The sequence below is a fragment of the Oryctolagus cuniculus genome, chromosome 3, assembly GCF_051225735.1.
Source record: "Oryctolagus cuniculus isolate XC-2025 breed Fujian yellow rabbit chromosome 3, ASM5122573v1, whole genome shotgun sequence".
Taxonomy (NCBI): Eukaryota; Metazoa; Chordata; class Mammalia; order Lagomorpha; family Leporidae; genus Oryctolagus; species Oryctolagus cuniculus.
This window is the reverse complement of record NC_142869.1, coordinates 152,553,436-152,574,376: the sequence shown is the minus strand read 5'-3', so window position 1 is coordinate 152,574,376 and position 20,941 is coordinate 152,553,436. Positions and strand designations below refer to the sequence as shown.

Below are 20,941 nucleotides of genomic sequence, written 5' to 3'. Positions count from 1 at the left end.
GGAAGCATTAGTCAGCAGATTCCAAGTTTCAGTTAGATGTAAAGATTAAGTTCTCATGTCCTATTTCACAGAATGGTTATTATAGTTAAAAATGATATCGTGTCTATGTAAAAACAGCTAAGGAACTGCCAAGATGGCTGAGGAGGGTGTAGCCACACTAACTTCAGCTGCTCTGGGATACAAAAAGAAGAAAAGGAGGAACACATTTCCAGGGGTCTGATGGCAATTTTCAGTAAGGACTGAAAAAACAACAAGGACTCTGTGGGACAAGAGGAGGGAAGACAGAGACACTGCTGCAGCCAGCCGTGTGGTACAGCCAGCTGCCAGCTATGAGCCACCATCTTCCCACGTCAGGGTGGAAAGAAATTGCTGCACACCCCACCACTCATAGTTTTAGCCGAGACAGAATTCTACAGTCACCCACTGACTCTTCAGCCCAGGGAGCTGATGGGAGTCTCAACAACTGCTGGACTTGGAGCAAGGAGGCCAACTTGCTCCTTTCCACTCCATGACTCCCACAGAGCACCATACTTGGCAGTGAAAAGTTGGATAGTGACCTTTGTTCTGCTCCTACCAGCGTCAGAATCAGCATTGGCAAGAGACAACATCTCCTTAGAGAGAAGTGAGAGGACTCAGGAAACCCATGTTGTTGTTGATATTACCTGAGAGAGAACTCTGCAGTCCACACTGACTAGCCTGGAGTGCTAGGGGGCAGCAGGGTGTCCACCTAAGCAAGAAAGAAGAGCACATTGCCTACTTCCCTTCCCCCCGCCCCCGACAAGGGCTCCCAGCAAATATCGGGAAGGAGGCCCCATCTTGATAAGGCAACTGCAGGCAGCCATGGATTGAGCCTGTGCACATTAGGGGATGTTACCAGAGAGATAAATCCACAATTCCTACTGACTTTTTTTTTAATAAAAGATTTATTTATTCTACTTGAAAGTCACAGTTCCACAGAGAGAGAAGGAGAGGGAGAGGTAGAGAGGTAGAGAGAGAGAGTCTCCTATCTGCTGGTTCACTCCCCAGATGTCCACAACAGCTGGAACTGCTCTGATCCAAAGCCAGGAGCCAGGAGCTTCCTCTAAGTCCCCCACACAGGTTCAAGGGCCCAAGGACTTGGGCCATCTTCTGCTGCTTTCCCAGGCCATAGCAGAGAGCTGGATTGGAAGTGGAGCAGCCGGGTCTTAAACCAGCACCTATATGGAATGCCAGGACTGCAGGTGGCAGCCTTACTGGCTATGCTAAAGAACTGGCTCCCCTATTGACTTTCAGTCTGACCTGAAGGGTTGGCAGGGGGTGGGGCACCAAGTCTGTGCGTGCCCTAACCCTGTCAAGGGTGACCTTACTCCAACTGCCAAAGTGGAACACCAACAGGCAGCTGGCTCTGGGAATACCCCGGTTCTCTCCATGGATGGCACAAACTCATGAGGCTGAGAGCCTGTGGAAGTCTTGGGCACTATGAATGTGGGAATTCTGTGACTGCACTATAGAATATGGAGTGTAGCTGAGTCTCGGGCAATCACAGTATCTGGATTCAGAGTTCCCTGAGAGCTTGGGGTGGGTCATACAGAGGGTTCTGTGCTCACAGTGAGGACTGCAGATCCTTGGTGCAGTTCCTGTGCTGGCATGGGTGGGTTGTCTAGCCTCTGTGGGCTCAACCTGGGCATGATCACTTTGGCAGAGAGGAGATGAATCAGTGATAACACCAGCTGATGTGCTCATATCCTCCACACTGCTGATAATAGAGATCTACCATGCCCAACTTGGATGTCACCCTAGACTCTTGCCCTACTCCCACGTACTGACTGGCGCTCCCTGGCCCCACCCAGCACACACCTCTGAATATCCACTGAAGGAGCAGACACTCCACTAATCCACAGAGGTATATTACAAAGATAAAAGCCATCAAAGGAGAAAACTAACAAGTTATTCCACAAGTTCCTAAATATAAATGTAGAAATACAAGAAACATGAACAAAGAAGACAATATGATTCCCCTGAAGGTACACAGCACTTCAATATTAGAATATTATGATGAAGAGATTTATGAAATACCTGAAAAGAAATTCAAAGGGTGATCATAAAATTACTCAGAAACAATGAAAAGAAAAATCATGAGTTAAAAAATCCATAAACATGCATGAAAAATTTAGCTGACAGACATATTGGATAGAAATTAATCTGAAATATAAGAAAAGAGAGGAAAGCTTTTACAACAGATTTAGTGAGGCAGAACAAAGAATATCCAAGCTAGAAGATAAATTTTTGGAAATATCACACTCAGAACAAAAAGAAAAAATATAAAATCAGACACACTGAAAACAGTGTTAGTGATTTATGAGCTACCATCAACCGACCTTACATACAGGTCTTAGGAGTTTCTGAAGGTGTGGAAAGACAATGGATTAGAAGGACTATTAAGTGAAATAGTAACATAAAACTTCTCTAATTGGGAGAAAGAAACAGATATCCAAATACAAGTAGCACCAAAAAAGATCTTCACCATGACACATTCTAGTCAAACTTTCAACAGTAAAACATAAAGAAAAGATTCTAAAATGTTTAGAAACACCAGATTACCTTCAGAGGCTCTCCAATTAGACTTAACGACTGATTTTTTTAACAAAAACCCCACAGGCAAGGAGAGAATTAGAGAGACATAGTCCATAGTCCAAGTCCTAAAAGAAAAAACTGTCAACCCAGGATACTGTACCTTGCAAAGCTCTCATTTATAAATTAAGGTGAAACAAAGACCTTACAAAACAAAATTGAAAGAATTTGTCACCATTTGGCCAGACTTAGAAATGGCACTTAAGGATATGCAACACACAGAAAGAGAGAAATATAGTCATTATCATGAAAGAATGTGAAGGCAGAAAATCTCTGAGTAAAAGTACAAAGGAACTCCAAAGAAAACAATAGGAATATTTATGGGAAAGTGGCAAGACCAAGTCATTATTTATCAGTAATAATCTAGAATGTAAATGGCTTAAATTCTCTAATTAAAAGACACAGACTGGCTGAATGGAATAAATACAAGCTCCTCTATTTGGTGCCTGCAAGAAACAAACCTCACCAACAAAGTTGCATGCATACTGAAAGTGAAAGGATAGAAAAAGGTATTCCATGCCAACAGAAAGCAAAAAAGAGCAAGAGTAGCCATCCCAATATCAGACAAACTAGACTTTAATACAAAAATTGTCAAAACAGAAAGAAGACATTATGTAATGATTTAAGGGATCAATTCAACAGGAAGATATGACTTTAGTAAATGTATATGCGCCCAATGCCAGGGTATCTGGCTATTTAAAACAAATCTTAATGTTTCTAATGGGAGATATAGACTCCAATACAATAATAATGGGGGACTTTAACACCCCACTTTCATTAATGGACAGATCAACTAGACAAAAATAATAAAGAAACAGAGCTAATAAACACTATGGACTACATGGACTTAATTTATATCTTCAGAACATTTCATCCCATAGCTGCAGAATACACATATTCTTCATGTGTAGAACTTTCTGTAGGATAGAACATATGCTAGGCCATAAAGCAAGCATTAGCAAATAAAAAAAAAATCAAAATTATACCATGTATATTTTCTAACCACAATGGAATAAAGTTGGGAATTAACAGCTTAAGAAACTTTTGAAAATATGCAAACACCTGGGGCTGGTGCTGTGGCACAGCAGGTTAAAGCCCTGGCCTTAAACACCAGCATCCTACATGGGCGCTGGTTCTAGTCCTGGCTGCACCTCTTCCAATCCAGCTCTCTGCTATGGCTTGGGATAGCAGTAGAGGATGGCCCAAGTCCTTGGGCTCCTGCACCTGTGTGGGAGACCCGGAGGAAGTTCCTGGCTCCTGGCTTTGGATTAGCTCATCTCCAGCTGTTCCGGCCATCTGGGGGAGTGAATCAGCAGATGGAAGACCACTCTCTCTGTTTTTACCTCTCTTTGTAAATCTCTCTCTGTCTGCCTCTCCTCTCTCTGTGTAACTCTGACTTTCAAGTAACTAAATAAAAAAGAGTAAAGTTTACTTCAGTTGGTGCCTGCCTCAAGAAATTAGAAAGGCATCAAATAAATGATCTAACAATGCATCTCAAGGACCTAGAAAAACAAGAACAAACCAAACCCAAAACTGGTAGGAAGAAAGAAATCATTAAAATTAGAGAATAAAAAATTTAAATAAAGATATAAAATATAAGAAAGATCAATGAACTGAAGAGTTTGGTTTCCAGAAAAAATAAATAAAAATGATACACAATTGGCTCTACTAACCAAAAGAGGGGAAGATGAAGACACAAATCAATAAAAGAGATGGAAAAGGAAATGTAACAATGGATATCACAGAAATAAAAAGAATCATCAGAAATTACTACAAACAGCTATATATCAACATTTAGAAAATCTAGAAGAAATGGATAGATTTCTGTATAAATACTATCTACAAAAATTGAGTCATGAAGACATAGAAAATCTAAACAGACCAATAACTGAATGGAGATTGAATCAGTAATAAAGATCCTCCCAACAAAGAGAAACCAGGACTAGATGGCTTCACTGCTGAATTCTACCAGACTTCTAAAGAAAAATTAAATCCACTTCTTCCCAAAATATTCAAAACAATTGAAAGGGAGGGAATCTTTCCAAACTCCTTCTATGAGGCCAGCATCACCTTAATTCCAAAACTAGAAAGGGATACAACAAAGAAAGAAAACTATAGATCAATATCCCTGATGAACATAGATGTAAAACTCCTCAACAAGATACTAACTAATTGAATCCAACAACATATCAGAAAAATCACTCACCCAGACCTAGTGGGATTCACCCCTGGTATGTAGGGATGGTTCAACATACAAAAATCAATAAATGTGATACATCACATTAACAAACTAAAGAATAAAACTGATATGATTATCTCAATAGATGTAGAGAAAGCATTTGATAAAATACAACATACTTTCATGATAAAAACCCTAAAAAAATTGGGTATAGAAAGATCATTCCAGAACACAATCAAGGCAATATATAACAAACCCACTGCAGGCATCATATTGAATGTGGAAAAGTTGGAAGCATTTCCACTAAAATCTAGAACCAGACAAGGATGCTCACTCTCACCATTGATATTCAATGTGGTTCTAGAAGTTTTAGCCAGAGCCATTAGACAAGAAAAAGAAATCAAAGGAATTCAAATTATCCCTATTTGTAGATGACATAATTCTATATATAGGGAACTCAAAGGACACCACTAAGAGACTATTAGAACTCATAAGAGTTTGGAAAAGTTGCCGTATATAAAATTAACAACAAAAAAGCCCACAATAACCTTTGGATACACAGACAAAGCTGTGGTTAAGAAAGAACTTGTAGGATCAGTACCATTCAAAATAGCTTCAAAAAATGTAAATACTTTTGAATAAATTCAACAAAGGATGTGAAAGATCTCTACAGTGAAAATTACAGAACATTAAAGAAACAAATAAAGCAGGCACTTCGGCTCATTAGGCTAATCCTCCACCTGCAGCACCGCACACCAGGTTCTTGTCCTGGTCGGGGCGCCGGACTCTATCCCTGTTGCTCCTCTTCCAGGCCAGCTCTCTGCTGTGGTCCGGGAGCGCAGTGGAGGATGGCCCAGGTCCTTGGGTCCTGCACCTGCATGGGAAACCAGTAGGAAGCACTTGGCTCCTGGCTTCGGATCAGTGCAGTACGCTGGCCGCAGCGTGCCAGCCATAGTGGCCATTTGAGGGGTGAACCAACGGAAAAAGGAAGACCTTTCTCTGTGTCTCTCTCTCACTGTCTAACTCTGCCTGTCAAAAAATTTTAAAAAAAGAAACAAATAAAAGAAGACAACAAAAAATGGAAAAATCTTGCATGTTCATGATTGGAAGAATTAATATCATGAAAATGCCTATACTGGCATCAGCACTGTGGCATAGCAGGTAAAGCTGCTGCTTCTGGAGCTAGTATCCCATGTGATGCTCATTCAAGTTCCAGCTGCTGCACTTCCAATTCAGCTCCCTGTTAATGACCTGTGAAATTAATAGAAGATGGCCCAAGTGCTTGGGACCTTGCCACCCATGTGGGAGACCCAGAAGAAGCTCCAGTCTCCTGGCTTCAGCCTGGCCCATTGCAGCTATCTACAGAGTAGATCACCAGTGTGGGGAGCAACCCGGACTAGACTAAGTTACTGGAATTAAGACTTATTCTATGCATCTGCTCTCCCGCAATATGGCGCTGGGAGAGAAGAAAACAGCTTCTACACAGCTGCCTCCAGTTCAGCCAATAAACTGTAGGACTTGCTCCTGATTGGAGGAGAGCAGCGTACTCGGCGTGTGGGCAGCCGAGTTGGGATTGGCGGAAGAGGACTATAAAGGAGGAGAGAGACGGCATGCACCAGGAACATCTAAGGGGAACACCTAAGGGGAACACCTGTGCAGCCCCCGAGAGAGCCGGCCGGCGGTGTGCCGCTCCCCTGCGGAAGTGGGGAATGTGGCCAGGGGGAACTGCCCTTCCACGTAGGTGGAAGGGATAGTAGCCAACCCGGGAAGAACCAGCAGCAAACCCGGGGAGGGCCGAGCAGACAGAAAGAACAGCGCAGGGTCCTGTGTCGTTCCTCCATGAAGAGGGGGAGCGACACACCAGACAGAAAATCTTTCTCTCTCTCTCCTCTCCCCTCTCTCTTAAGTCTGCCTTTCAAATAAATATATATAAATCTTAAAAAAGGTCCATACTACCTAAAGTAATCTATAGATTCAATGAGATCTCAATCAAAATACCAATGACATTCTTCACTGATAAAGAATAAACAATGTTAAAATTCATGTGGAAACAGAAGAGACCAGAGATATCTAAAGCAATCTTAAACAACAAAAACAAACCTGAGGTATCATAATACCAGATTTCAAGATGTACTACAGGGCAGTGATAATCAAAACACCATGATACTGGCACAAAAAGAAACATGTAGGCTAATGGAACATAATAGAAACTCCAGAAATCAATCCACACATATATAACCAATTTTTCTTTGACAAAGGAGCTAATATCAATCCCTGAGCAAGGACAGTCTCTTCAACAAAAGGTGGTGGGAAAATTGGATCTTCATATGTAGAAGTGTGAAACAAGACCCCAGCCTTACACCTTATACAAAAATCAACTCAAAATAGATCAGTTATCTAAATCTACAATCTGATACCATCAAATTAAAGAGGAGAACATTGAGGAAATTCTGCAAGACATTGGCATAGGCAAAGACTTCTTGGAAAGGACCCCAAAAGTACAAGTAATCAAAGCCAAAATAGACAAATGGGATTACATCAAACTAAGAAGCTTCTGCACTGCAAAGAAAACACTCAAAAAAGTGAAGAGGCAACTGACAAAACGGAAGAAAACATATGCAAACTATGAAAACAAAAGTTAATATCCAGAAAAGTTAATATCATATGCAAACTATGAAACTAATATGAGTTAATATCCAGAATCTATAAAGAGCTCAAGAAACTCAGCAACAACAAATCAAACAATCTAGTTAAGAAATGGGCAAAGGACTTGAACAGCCATTTTTCAGAGAGGAAATTCAAATGGCCAACAGGCACATAAAAAAATGCTCAGGCTCACTAGCGATCAGGTAAATGCAAATCAAAATCACAATGAGTTTTCACCTTGCCCAAGTTAGAACGGCTATCATCCAAAAGTCAATAAACAATAAATGCTGGCAAAGATGTTGGGGAAAAGGTACCCTAATCCACTGCTGACAGGAATGTAAACTAGTACAAACATGTAGAAGACAATATGGAGGTTTTTCAGAAACCTGAAAATACATCTACCACATGACATCCCTCTCTTGAGAATTTACCCAAATGAAATGAAATCAGCATATGAAAGAGTTATCTGTACTTACTGTTTATTGCAGGTAAATTCACAATGGCTAAGATATGAAATCAACTCAGATTCTACCAATTGAGGACTGGATAAAAAATCATGGTATATACACACTTTGAAATACTACTCAGCTGTAAGAAGGAATAAAATCTTGATATTCTGCAACAAAATGGATGCAACTGGGAACCATTATGCTTAGTGAGATAAGCCAGTCCCAAAAAGACAAATATCATGTTTTCCCTGGTTTGTGATAATTAGTATAGACAACACAAAAATGTAATGTATGTGAGTAAATTGACATTTTGAGATTTAATTATTGTTTACAGCCCTTGTCGATACTCTTGATGAACAATGGTTTTTCTACTATTTGTTGAATTCTTTATTTGGTGGAGGATTAAGCTTGTGATTATAAAATAAATGGAAAGTATATCACTGCAAACATTGAAAGAAAAAATAAGAAAGGAAGGAGGAGGGAGAGGGGGAGCATGGGCAGGAGGAAGGATAGAGTGGGAAGTATCATTATGCTCCTATCTGTATATATGAAATATATGAAATTTGTTCACCTTAAATAAAAAATGAAACTGAAAAACTAAGAACTAAAAGATTTTTAATATTTACAACAAAAAATACTACTGTAACTGATTCATATTCTAATTAGCCTGATTTGATTATTCCATAATATATACATTCCATAATATTCCATAATATATACATGTATGGATACATCATGTGTTGCTTTCTATAAATTATACAATTATCATTATTGAATTCAAAACAAAATAAAACCAACCAGGTGCCCAGTTTCCTATGAAAATATGTTTTGCTTTTGGCATTATAAAAATGTTAGAGAACATGTGTAAGAGATATACTTTCAACAGTACAGGACGACTGAGGAAATTGAAATAATTACTCGTTAGGGCAGTAGCAAGAAGACAGGCTTTTTAAATGTAACCTTTGGCTGTAACTCCATTGATATTATTTTTTATTCAGAAACACCACACTATGAATGGCTGTAACTATGAGTAGGGAGGTCCTGGCTGAGCAAGAGATTGCCTGTGTTGTATCCTTGTCAGTCAACATAGCTTTTAAAACTTTGTCAGTGGCTGCTTTGTCAGTGGTTGTTTTAGAGCAATTACAACTCTAATCATGGAGGAAATGACAGTAGTTTCGACAGCTTTGGTGGCAACTGTGGTGGTGATGGATAGGATGGCAGTGGTTGTGGTTGTAATGGATTTGATAATGATGGGAGCAGTTTGAGGGGTGGCAGAAACTACAATGGATTTTGACAATTACAACAATCTTCAAATTCTGGACCCACAAAAGGAGGAAGCTCTGTCTTTATGGTAGTAGAGGCCAGTATTTTGCAAACCACAAAACCAAAGTGGTTATGATTGTTCTAGTATCACCAGTTGTGATGGCAGTAGCAGAAGATTCTAATTACCACCAAGAAAGCAAGCACAGCAGAAGAGGAGAAAGAGAGAAATAACAAGAAAGCTACAGGTTGTAATATATTTATGAACTCAGCCAGCCACATTGGCAGGGCCTAATTACTATAAGGAGGAAATATTTCTATGGGGCTGGTGTCATGGTATAGTAGTTAAAGCTACCACCTGCAATGCTAGCATCCCATACAGCTGCTCCATTTCCTATCCAGCTCCCTGATAATGGCCTGGGAAAAGCAGTGGAAGTTGGCCTAAGTGTTTGGGCTCCTGCCACCCATATAGGAGACCCAGATGAAGCTCCTAGCTCCTGGCTCCAGCCTGGCCCAGGACTAGCTGTGGTGGCCATCTAGGGAGCGAACCAGCAAGTGGAAGATCTCTGTCTCTCCCACTCTCTCCACAATTATTCCACATAAAACAATAAAACAAATAAATCTTTAAAAATAAAATAGTTCTATGGTTAAAAATAAAACAAAACATGAAAACTGTATTTTTTATTAATTGTGTATCCAGCATTTTAGTTTCTGTTCTGTATACAGTTCAAAGCATGCAACAAAATGTTTTAAGATAGTTCTTGTTTTGGTACCTATGTTGTTCAGAGCTAAATGTAATCATCTGGTCTTGATGTTAGTTAAATGTGTCTTTGTAAAAACTCAGCATGGGCAGGCCACATCTCATTCCAATGTCCCAGGGTTTAAGTTCCAACTCAGCTTCCTGCTAATGCACACCATGGGAGGAAGCAGATGATGGCTCAAGTACTGGTCCCCACCACACACAGGAGACACTTGGATTGAGCTCTGGTCTCCAGGTTTCCAGCTTGGCCCAGCCCAATCTGATGTGGACATTTGGGGAATATTACTAGTAGGCAGAAGTTTCTCTCACTGCCTTTCAAGTAAAAATACACTAATAATCAAAAAATAATAAAAACTCAGTGGGTATAATGAAGAGAAAAGGATACACCCAAAGAGAGAGTTAATGAAGTGGAAGATAGCACTAAGAATATTACCCAGAACACTGCTCAAGAAATAATGAAAAGGAAAATATGAAAGGAGTTAAAACACATGAAAGGGCCGGCGCCATGGCTCACTAGGCTAATCCTCCGCCTTGCGGCGCCGGCACACCGGGTTCTAGTCCCGGTCGGGGCGCCAGATTCTGTCCCGGTTGCCCCTCTTCCAGGCCAGTTCTCCGCTGTGGCCAGGGAGTGCAGTGGAGGATGGCCCAAGTGCTTGGGCCCTGCACCCGCATGGGAGACCAGGATAAGTACCTGGCTCCTGCCATCGGATCAGTACCGTGCGCCGGCCGCAGCGCGCCGGCCACGGCGGCCTTTGGAGGGTGAACCAAAGGCAAAGGAAGACCTTTCTCTCTGTCTCTCTCACTGTCCACTCTGCCTGTCAAAAAAAAAAAAAAACACACATGAAAGATCAAATGAGTAGGTCCTTCATGTCTTATAATAGGACTTGCAGAAAGAAAGAGGAAAAATAATAAGAAGGGCATTTTCTTGGAATGAATGAAAGACATAAACCTTCAGTTTCACAAAGTATAAATACCAAGTATTATAAACAAAATATACCTATACCAAAACACACTTCTGCAGGTATAAAGAGATTTGAAAGCTACCAGAGACAAAAGGCAGGTTGGTTATAAAAGAACAATAATCAGACTCACTGTAGACTTTTCCCAAACAAGATTGGAAACCAAAATGGAATTATGTTTTCAAAACTTTCAAAGAAAATAAATGTCAATCTATAATTTTGTATCCAACTAGATTATCATTAATGTATAAAGATAAAATAAATACATCTTCAGACAAACAAAATCTACCAAGAGCAAAATCTAGGTTTAGGAACTTCAGGAGAAAGGAAATAAATTCTACAAATGCTGAGATGAATGAAAAAAAAATTTGTACACACGTGGTTAAATTTCAAAAATACTGTTTAAAACTCGTATATATTAATTTGTGGAAACAAAGCAAAGTGCAATAAAGTATTTGCAACAATATCAAGATGGAAAGGTATTGATCTCATTTCAATATTTAAGTTTCTATTGTTTAGAATAAGGGAAGAAATTATGATAAACTTTAGACATTTCTAAGAAAGTCTTAAAATTTTAATAATCATTAAAACAAAAACGCATAATTTTTTAATCTCTTAGTGAGATGAAGATAATTTTCAAAGCTCTTCAACTGGTCTAAAAGAAGGTGCATATATCTGTAAGTATCGATGTGGGGAGAACTTACTCCAAATAGGAGAACTGGTTAGGATTTTATTAGACATAAGAGCAAGAAAAATATCTAGAAATAAATAATAATGACTATGAAGAACTATAAGAAAAAATACCTACAAAACTTTGGGGATACGTTGAATGTAGAGATCATTAGTAAGAATCATAAAATTACAAAATCTCAACTTTTCACTAAAATTAATTTCATCTATGAAGCTCCAGATCCGCTACAACAGCAGCCAGGGGTGACTATGATTGTTTCCTTTAGGTAGGCTCTCTCCCTCCCTCCCTTTCCCCATAACAGTTTTTCTTTTCACTTCAAACTCTGAAATCAACTACAATGCACCAGGCATGCTGCCGGGATTTGATAAATTAGTATTATTTTAGGATAAAGAAGCAGGTAAATGAATGCTTCAATTGTTCATCTGATATATACTCAAAAATTTTTCTCATCAAGCATGGTACACAACACATATGACAATAGTATTCAACTTTGAATCTCTCCCAAGAATACAAAGCAACCTCTTGCCAAATTCATTTTGTGGAATGCTTACAATCTGAAAATTATTGCAGGAGGTTGGCTGAGACACACAAATATAGTCATGTACTGTAGAACAACATTTCAGTGAATAACAAATTACATATACAATGGTGGTTCTATGAGATTATAATGGAGCTGAAAATTTTATCACATAATGACATCATAGCCATAAAATCATGATAATATAACAGTGTAATGCATTACATGTTTGTGCTGATGCTAGTATAAACAAGCCATATACATGTGTGTGTGTGTGTGTGTGTGTGTGTGTGTGTGTGTGTATATATATTCCTTAATATTGTTAACAAACAACAGCAGGTATGGGTAGAATAGCAGAATAGCAGTTAAGGAAGCCAGCATTGTGGTGTAGTGGGTTAATCCACAGCCAGCGATGCAGGTATCCTTTGTAGGCATTGGTTTAAGTCCCAGCTGTTCTACTTCCTGTCCAATCCCTTGATAATGGCTGGGAAAGCAGCAGAAGACAGCCCAAGTGCTTGGGGCCCTGCCATCCAAGTGGGAGGCCCAGATGAAGATCCTGGCTCCTGGCTTTGGCCTGGCTTAGCCCTGGTTGTTGCAGCCACTTGAAGAGTGAACCAATAGATGGAAGATCTCTCCCTCTCCCTTCTCCCCTCTCCCCTCTGAATCTGACTTTCAAAAATATATAAATAAAAAGAACAGCAGTTAAGACACTGTTTAAGACACCATATCCCATATTGGAGGACTGGCTTTGATACCAACCTCTGGCTCCTGACTCCAGCTTCTTGCAAATGCAGACCCTAGTAGGCAACAGTGATAGCCCAAGTCAATGAATTCCTTCCATCTACGTGGGAGACCTGGACTGAACTCCTGACTCCAAGCTTTGGCCTGCTCCAGTCCTGACTACTGTCGGCATCTGGGAGTAAAGAAGCAGATAGGAGCATGAAGAATACACAACTATGTTTCTGATTTACATATTTACTATACTTTTCATTATTATCTTAAACTGTATTCCCTCCACTTATTAAAAAAAAAGTTGGGTTTTGGGCCTAGTGGTCGAGATGTCTATGTCCCACACATTGGAGTACCTGGATTCAATTCCCAACTCTGACTTCTGACTCCAGTTTCCTAATACAGACCTTAGGAAGCAGTAGTAATGGCTCAAATAATTGAGTTTCCAGCTCCTACATTTGGCCAGGCCTGGCCACTTGGCTAGTGGGAACATTTGGGTAATGAATCAGCAGATGAGAGCTCTAATTTTTCTGTCTCTCCCTCCCTCTCTCTGCCTCTCAACTAACTAAATTTTTTTAAAGGTAACTATAAAACAGCCTCAAGTGGCTCCTTTAGGAGGAGTTCAGAAGACATTATCATAAGAGATGTCAGCTCCAAGCATGTTTTTGCCTATTAAGACCTTCCAGTGGGATGTGGATGTAGAAGATAATGTTATTGAGGATTCTGACCCTGTATAGGTATAGGCTAATGTGTGTCTTTATGTCTTCACTTTCAATAAAAAATTTTGAAATCAAAATAAAACTTGAATAGGCTATATCATACAGTATATATAGTAGCCTACGCTCTGTAGGTTTGTGTAAGTATGCCCTATGATAGTCACAAATGCAAAATGTTAACAATAAACTTCTGAAAATGTATCCCCTTCTTTAAGTGATATACGACTATAGACGGCAGTCTTTATATCTTGATTTAATTATACTAATGAAAATACAAGAACAGGAGATCATTAAGTACTGCTTTCAAGACACCTGTTTAAGTCCACAAAACTCTAATCTTATATTGTTACTTCAGTAGCTCCCTATTTGTCATGTGGCTCAAGAAGCATATTCAAGTAAATTTCTAGATGTTTTACACACACACACACAAATACACATATGGGAGGTATGGAGGTAGAGACTTACTCAGGAAAGCATCCAAAATTCACATTCTGATTAATTTCCATTAGATGATTTAAAGGATCTCCAAGCCCTAATGGTCCCTGTATTTATCAGCTTTCCATTACAGATATGAAATAAGAACCAGCTAATTTTGTAAGAAAAGAGGTTTATTTAACTCACTGTTGCAGAGATCCAAAGTCCAAGACTGGCTGGGCCTCCTGGGTTTGGCCACTGGAGAGGGCACAGTGGTGAACAGTGTCACAGTATGGCAGGACGTGTGCCAGGACGAGGGAGCACATCTTACATGGAAAGCCAGAGCGAGTGAGGTGAGAACTACTTCAATCTCTTCTCAGGGCAGATCCCACAGTGACCTAAGACCCTCCCTCTAGGTCCCTCCTCTTAAGGGTTTCACCACCTCCCATTAGCACCATCCTGGGAACCATGCATCCTACACATGAACCTTCAGGAAATGCTTAGACCATATCCAAACCATGGGAGGCCCTGTGAGCTGCTCATCTTGAAACACTTACTATGTCCCTTAGAATTCTCTCCTCCTAGTCTCTGTCCCTATACCCATTACAAGTGAGTAAATGGGCTTGAAAGCGAACATAACTAGTCTAACTATACCTAAGCTTTACCCCCCCCCAATTTACTGCTTATTCATCCACCCATTCTAATCTGCAGAAATCCAGCAGCTCTCTCCTGAGGTTCCCACTACAAATTGTCCAAGAAGTCCCAGGAGTCACTGAATTCAAAATAGCCAAACAGCAGTACTTCCAAACAGTAGGACTGGGATGTGTCTTCAGGCTACAGGTGCCTTCTGTGTACACCAGGCCTGCAGATTGGCAAGGACTTTAGCTCATAAATTGTCATCCTTGCTAATCCAGAAAGCTGCATGGCCCAGAGCTCATGCTTGGGACCCAAGGATACATATAGTCCTCTTAGTTTTCACTCACATACGTAGCTGCCATTCTCAAAGAGTGACAACATGCCTTGGTGTCAAGATCCAGGGGTTCTTCCTCCTCACCCACATATTGAGCCCATATCACCGACAGATTCCTTCATAAGGAACTCCCCTTTAGGGCCCTCAGAGTCCATTCATGCTGGCAGCTATTTGTTTGGGCCACACGCTTAAAAAAAAAAAAAAAAAAAACAGGTTTCTCTAATTCTGACTCTCAAGAAGAAGAGGGTGGGATCTTGCATTCATTCGCAAGCTGACAAACCACAGGAATTTGGAAAAGATTCTGCTACCTCCTCCCAACCCCCCACCCCAAAAGTCCAGCAGTGCTCTTCGATAGCATAGCTAAGTCTGAGCACACAAAGGAACTCCTCTCAGAACGAAATGTGGCTCCAAACAGATTTTATTCTTCATTTCCACACTGAGTAATGGTAGTGCCCAGCTACACAGGTTTACAATGCTCATCTGTGCCCCATGCTTTTAGGTAAATGGAATAGTCTAGATGCTGGGCAATCCTTTTACTGTCACAACTAGAAAAACCATGGTTCAAAAGTTTACAAGGGCCTTCAAAAAATTTCATGGAAAACTTGCATTGTGGAAAAATATGTATGGCTTTTAAATTCTTTTGCACCAAAATAAACTTAGCTTTTACTTATTTTCATTTTATTTAACAGGCAAAAAGAGTCAGAGGAAGCAAGACAGAGACACAGAGAGAGCTTGCATTCACTGGGTCACTCCCCAAATGCCAGGGCTGGGCCGGTCCAAAGCCAGAATCCAGGAACCCAATCCAGGCTTCCCACATGTATGGCAGGGACTCAAATACTTGAGCCATCAACTACTGCCTTCCAGGACGTGCACATTAGCTGAAAGCTAAACCGAAAGTGGAGTAGCCAGGACTTAAATCTAGGCTCTTCAATATGGGATGTGGGTGTCCTAAACAGTGGCCTAGCCTCTGTGCCAAACAACCACCCCCTAAATTTATCTTGTAATTCCATTTCTCCTGAACTTCTGGAAACTTTTGGAGCATTGTGGAAGCAACAAGGACAAGAAACACTAAAGTTTCAGCTAAGAAAAGGTCTTCTTAAGCAGACTCTGTTTTCTCCCCTGGTTGCCAATCCTAGGCACGGGCTGAGGGTTGGGCTAAGCAGAGACTGGAACCAGGACTGTCTTAGCTAAGCTCCCATGCTTCCCCTCGTACAGTCTACCACCCAGATCGCAGAATGGGAGTTTGGTGTTCAATGACATCATGCTAGGAATGAGGAGTGATTCGGAGCCATGGACAAAAATGACAGACATACACACAGAGCTTAGCCTGTGGAGACAAGGATACACATTAGAGATGCTAATTTAGAATGGGGGGGTGGGGAATTGGGAAAATTGGGAAGGGGAGGGACAAGCCTCACACTCCAAAACGCTGTCATCAAGCTCCCAGACGTCACAGTTCATGCTCCCGTATGGAGCTTCAAGTCCATTTGCCTCGGCCCAGCATGGCTGGAATGCCAGACACGAGGGTGTCTCAGGCATGTCCCATGTCTACCAGGGTGCTTAGCCCCTCCTTCAACCAGGGCTTTATGGATCCTGTCACTCCCAGGACCCTGCGCTGTTCTTTCATCTTCTCGGCCCTCCCCGGGTTTGCTGCTGGTTCTTCCCGGGTTGGCTACCGTCCCTTCCACCTCCGTGGAAGGGCGGTTCCCCCTGCCACATTCCCCACTTCCGCAGGGGAGCGGCACACCACCGGCCGGCTCTCTCGGGGGCTGCTCAGATGTTCCTCTTAGATGTTCCTGGTGCATGTTGTCTCTCTCCTCCTTTATAGTCCTCTTCCACCAATCCCAACTCTGCTACCCACACGCTGAGTACGCTGCTCTCCTCCAATCAGGAGCAAGATCAGCTCCTGCAGCTCAGTCAATCAAGTTGGTGAGAGGCAGCTGCGTAGAAGCTGTTTCTCCCTTCTCAGCGCCATATTGTGGGAGAGCAGATGCATAGAATAAGTCTTAATTCCAGTAACTTAGTCTAGTCCGAGTTGCTCCCCACAGATCCCACTAGAATTGGGTCCATTATGTGATCCTGACAGCCTTTAGCTGGAGCACAGTACTTGTAACATTTAAGGGATGGAGAGGAGGAGGGAAGGCAGATAGGGTAAAAATGTGAGCTAATGTGGCCATTTCCTCCGTGAGCAGGCATCTCCAGTGAGAACGAAAGGGAGGATGAACCCACTCATCCCTAAGCTGGTCTCCCTGCCTCTGGGCACAGCTTTCGATTTAAAGGCATTGTTTTCAGGCACAATTGACCCGTTTAAAATGCTTTTAAAAATTGCATAAGAGTAGATTCACCTCCTTTACATTCCAAATCAGAAAGATAGAACAGCAGACTTTTGCTATTAGAGAAGTCCAGGGGCCAGCTTGTTGCAGGAGGTTAAACCACCACCTGTGACACCAGCATCCTATACAGGTGCAAATTCCTGTCTTGGCTGTTCCACTTCTGTTCCCTGCTAATGGCCTGGGAAAACAATGAAAGATGGCTCAAGTGCTTGGGCCCTTGCCACCCAGCTGGGAGACGGGATGAGGCTCTGGATGGAAAATCTCTCTGTTGCTTTCTCTTTGTCAACTCTGCCTTTCAATCAATCAATCAATCAATCAATTTTTTGAAAGTCCAAATAAAATTTCAAGTGTGTTTTCATTTTTGGTTGAGGCTTTGAAAAGACAACTACCATCCTGGACTGTCTGGGAAGCAGAGGTTTTTTTCTTCTCTGGCTTCTTCATCTTGCAAGGCACCCAGCACCTTCCTGAATGGGGTAACACAGTTCTGGGTGAGTTCTTGTGCTGACAACTCTCAGGTAACAGTGGAAGTCTCTGAGCTTAGTCCACAACATATGCTAGGGGCGCTCAAACAGATAACCAGACTTGCTGCTTTTAAAAGAAAATAAAAAAGACTGGGCTCTACGCTTGATCCTGTCCTGGGTTCACCCTGTCCTTCCTGACCCAGTCCTGACTGTGATCCCCTTGGATCTGCCCTGGGCTGGGGCGCATGGTGGGGGGCCATGGGGGACGGGGGACAGATTGGATCCTATCCCAGGTTAATTGAGTCAGACTGATTGGAGTTGAGCCCAGGTGTTGGTTTTTAAAACCTCCCCAGGTGATTACAAAGAATACCAAAGGTTGGGAATCATTATACAGTATCCCAATGAATCCTCTTATCCACAACTTGGAGAAAGCTCCCAGTCTCCAATCGAATACCTTCCCTGGCAACACAGTAAATAGTTACCTCTACATCAATTCTAAATCATCAACTTTCTGATGATAATCCCAGACGAGACCAGTGAGTGTTGCAAATCCTATGCTACGGTGGTGCCCTGGGGGGCTGGGGCAGGGAGGCAGAGACCACCTTCTCAAAGGACAAACATTCCAGATTCTGCAGAATTTCTCTTTCTGAAGACAGTTCTATTATGCTGCTGATTGCCTGGACCCTCAAACTTCAGAATTATCTTTGAGACCTAATTTTGATGCAATAATTATGTAACCATTCCTACCGATTCTTTTTTCCAAGTGTTTCACCTCTTCCTCTTGCTTTTCATTATCACCCAAACCAAGACCCTGGTCATCTCCTTTCTAAATGGCTGCAATAATGTACAACCAGGCTCCCTAGCACCAAACTCTCCTTTTCAATCCACCTTGCTTACTCCTTCCAAGTAAGTCACTCTAAAATAGTGTTTCCATCACTTCACTGTGGTCTTCCAATATCTTTCTTGTTCTCACTGCCTGGAAGATCTAAATCCCTTAGCCTCCCTCCATCCAACCTTAATGCCCCTCTCCAAATCTGCTCCCCACCCCTCTAGTCTAATTACTCATTGTTGTTGAGATACACCAGGCTCTGAAATTGCACCATCCTGCTTTTGGATCCCTGTTCCAGTCCTCATGGGCAAGGCTGGAGCATTGTTTCACACTCTCTGAGCCACAGGCCTTCTTCGGCCACAGGTGAATATCAGTACTGCTTAGGAAGGTGGTTGTGAGGGTTGAATAAATAAATAGGTAAAATGATACAACAGATGGGGACATGGAATATTGTTACTGATTTGCCTGATTTCCCCTGGGCGTCTCCACCCCAGTTCCTCCCTTCCTGGCTGGTGATTCAACTGCAGTGTCTCAGCTCCAAACCACCCCTCCATGTTGTTGCATGGAGGCCGAAAGCTACATTTTTGTTTTGTCAGTGTGCCTTGGCAGGCCCTTCAAAGAGAAGACTGACAGGCCCGAGAAGGAAGAAGGCAGGGGCACTGTCATTCTGTCTGCTCCATCTGGGTTGGTGGTACCCCAGCACCAGCAGCAGGAGGTTCTGGTTTGCATTCCTCACCCCCAGCCCAGCCTCACCGTGGCTCCAGGAGACACAGATACCATCTGGCCAAGACGTTGAGTCTTCCTCCAGGGCCTCCTCTTCACCTTTCCAAATTTTAATAGGTCCTCCAATCTCTCCTCTGTGCCTCCACCCCTGCCGGTTGTGTCTGCTTCCCGCACCTCCCGTGTCTGCAGTTCCGCAGGGTTCCCTTTCTGTTCCCCAGTTAAGGATTCTTTCTACAGAGCTGTCTCTGTGACTGTCCCCGGGTGGCTCCAGCCCAGCTCTGGCTGTTAACCATCCCACGTTGAAGAGGCCCCTCACCACATCGGCCTCTGTGGCCGTCCTCTGCTGTGCGCCCTTGCAGAGCCCTTGCCTCTCCACGGAGCTGATACGAACAAATTTCCAGTAGGACACACCTGTCTTGCCAGGGCAGCTGCTGAGCCTCAGAAGTTAGGGTCAAGACCAGGACCTCCGCCTGGGTCTCTGCCTGCTTTCCATAAGCTGCCTACCTGCACTGTGGACTCAGCACTCATTCATTTGAGGCTCTGCAGCATCTCCTTAACTGTTCACCAGAGTATCATTTAACGGCACCGTTTAACTTGGCTTCAGGCGTCTTTCTAATGGGATGCTACTGTTTGATTCCCTGGGCTCTGGGGAGCACCCGGTCCTGAATTACAAACCCTGTGTGTGGACATAGAGGGAAGAATCCAAGCAAATGAAGTTTGGTGAATGAATTGTCGGATCCAGAACGTTGAGCATTCAGAAAGCCTGTCCCTACCACTCACACGCATACGTTCTGGATTAGTGCTGCCACACCCATGTGTTCTACATTATTGCTAGCAATGACCGACATCTGCGTCCAGTAGCCCTGTGCGAAGTGTACTTTTATGGCCTTCCTGGAGACTGAAAGGTCTTCTGAGTTGTTTACTATCTTAGATGTAGCAAAACAGAAACGTGAATTGAATTCTTTAAGAACTAATATCCTATTCATTAGACAGAAAGTGCATGTAAATACACAGCAATTTTATCAGGTTTTTCTCATTGGCAAAATTTTCATTTAATAAGTCTTAAGGAAGCAAAACATTTTCAAGATGTTCTAGTTTTTAAATCTCCTCCCGTAAAGTTGGCTATAGCATAATAACACCAAAGTATGCAAAGGGGAGCTTCTGATTCGATGAAATTATTTCATCCCCAGGAGTTACAGGAGCAGTGGTTGGCTGTGACAGTCTTACACAGGAGCAGAGATGAGGACTCAAGGCATGGGGTTTGACTGATGTCTCAGTCCTCGTTGCCTATGCATGCCTTCCCTGCAGAGCCTCAGCTTTGCTTCCTACGAAGGTTGTCGTGCCTGGGGATCAGTTTGTAGAAATACTTAATGACGTGAACCTGCTAGAACAAGGCACAAGAATGGGGTTGAAGGACACCAAGGAGGCAGGCATCTCTCACTGCAGAAAGGCCAACGAGGATCAAGGAAAGTTAGTTAGAATTTAACTTTGGGTTGAACTTCCTAATGTTTTTATAATAATTTGGGAAATTTCATTGGAAATGAATTCAGGGCTCATAATAGCCAGGCAACAAATTACTTTAGATTTTTTTCCTCCAAACTGTGGGCAGTTTTAGAATTGAAGGATGAAGGGTATAACAGACCAGATAAATGTAAGGAGGCCAGATTTAGGACAAGTGCTTACTGAACATCATGG

The 20,941-nt window shown here is 42.2% G+C and overlaps 1 long non-coding RNA gene across 4 annotated transcripts in view; it reads right to left on the bottom strand.

Annotated features, from left to right (window-relative positions):
- Positions 1–20,650, bottom strand: part of LOC149127558 (uncharacterized) — a 34,663-nt gene extending 14,013 nt beyond the window's left edge. The window contains exons 1-3 of one of the 4 annotated variants that reach the window (XR_016231722.1): positions 19,277–20,635; positions 14,138–14,256; positions 12,831–12,984 (exon numbers count right to left, since the gene is read on the bottom strand). This is a non-coding gene — a long non-coding RNA (uncharacterized LOC149127558). Of the gene's footprint in view, positions 1–12,830; positions 12,985–14,137; positions 14,257–19,276 lie in introns of all 4 variants that reach the window. The other 3 variants (XR_016231724.1, XR_016231721.1, XR_016231723.1) reach the window with 3 other exon arrangements.
- Between the last annotated feature and the right edge of the window lie 291 nt (positions 20,651–20,941).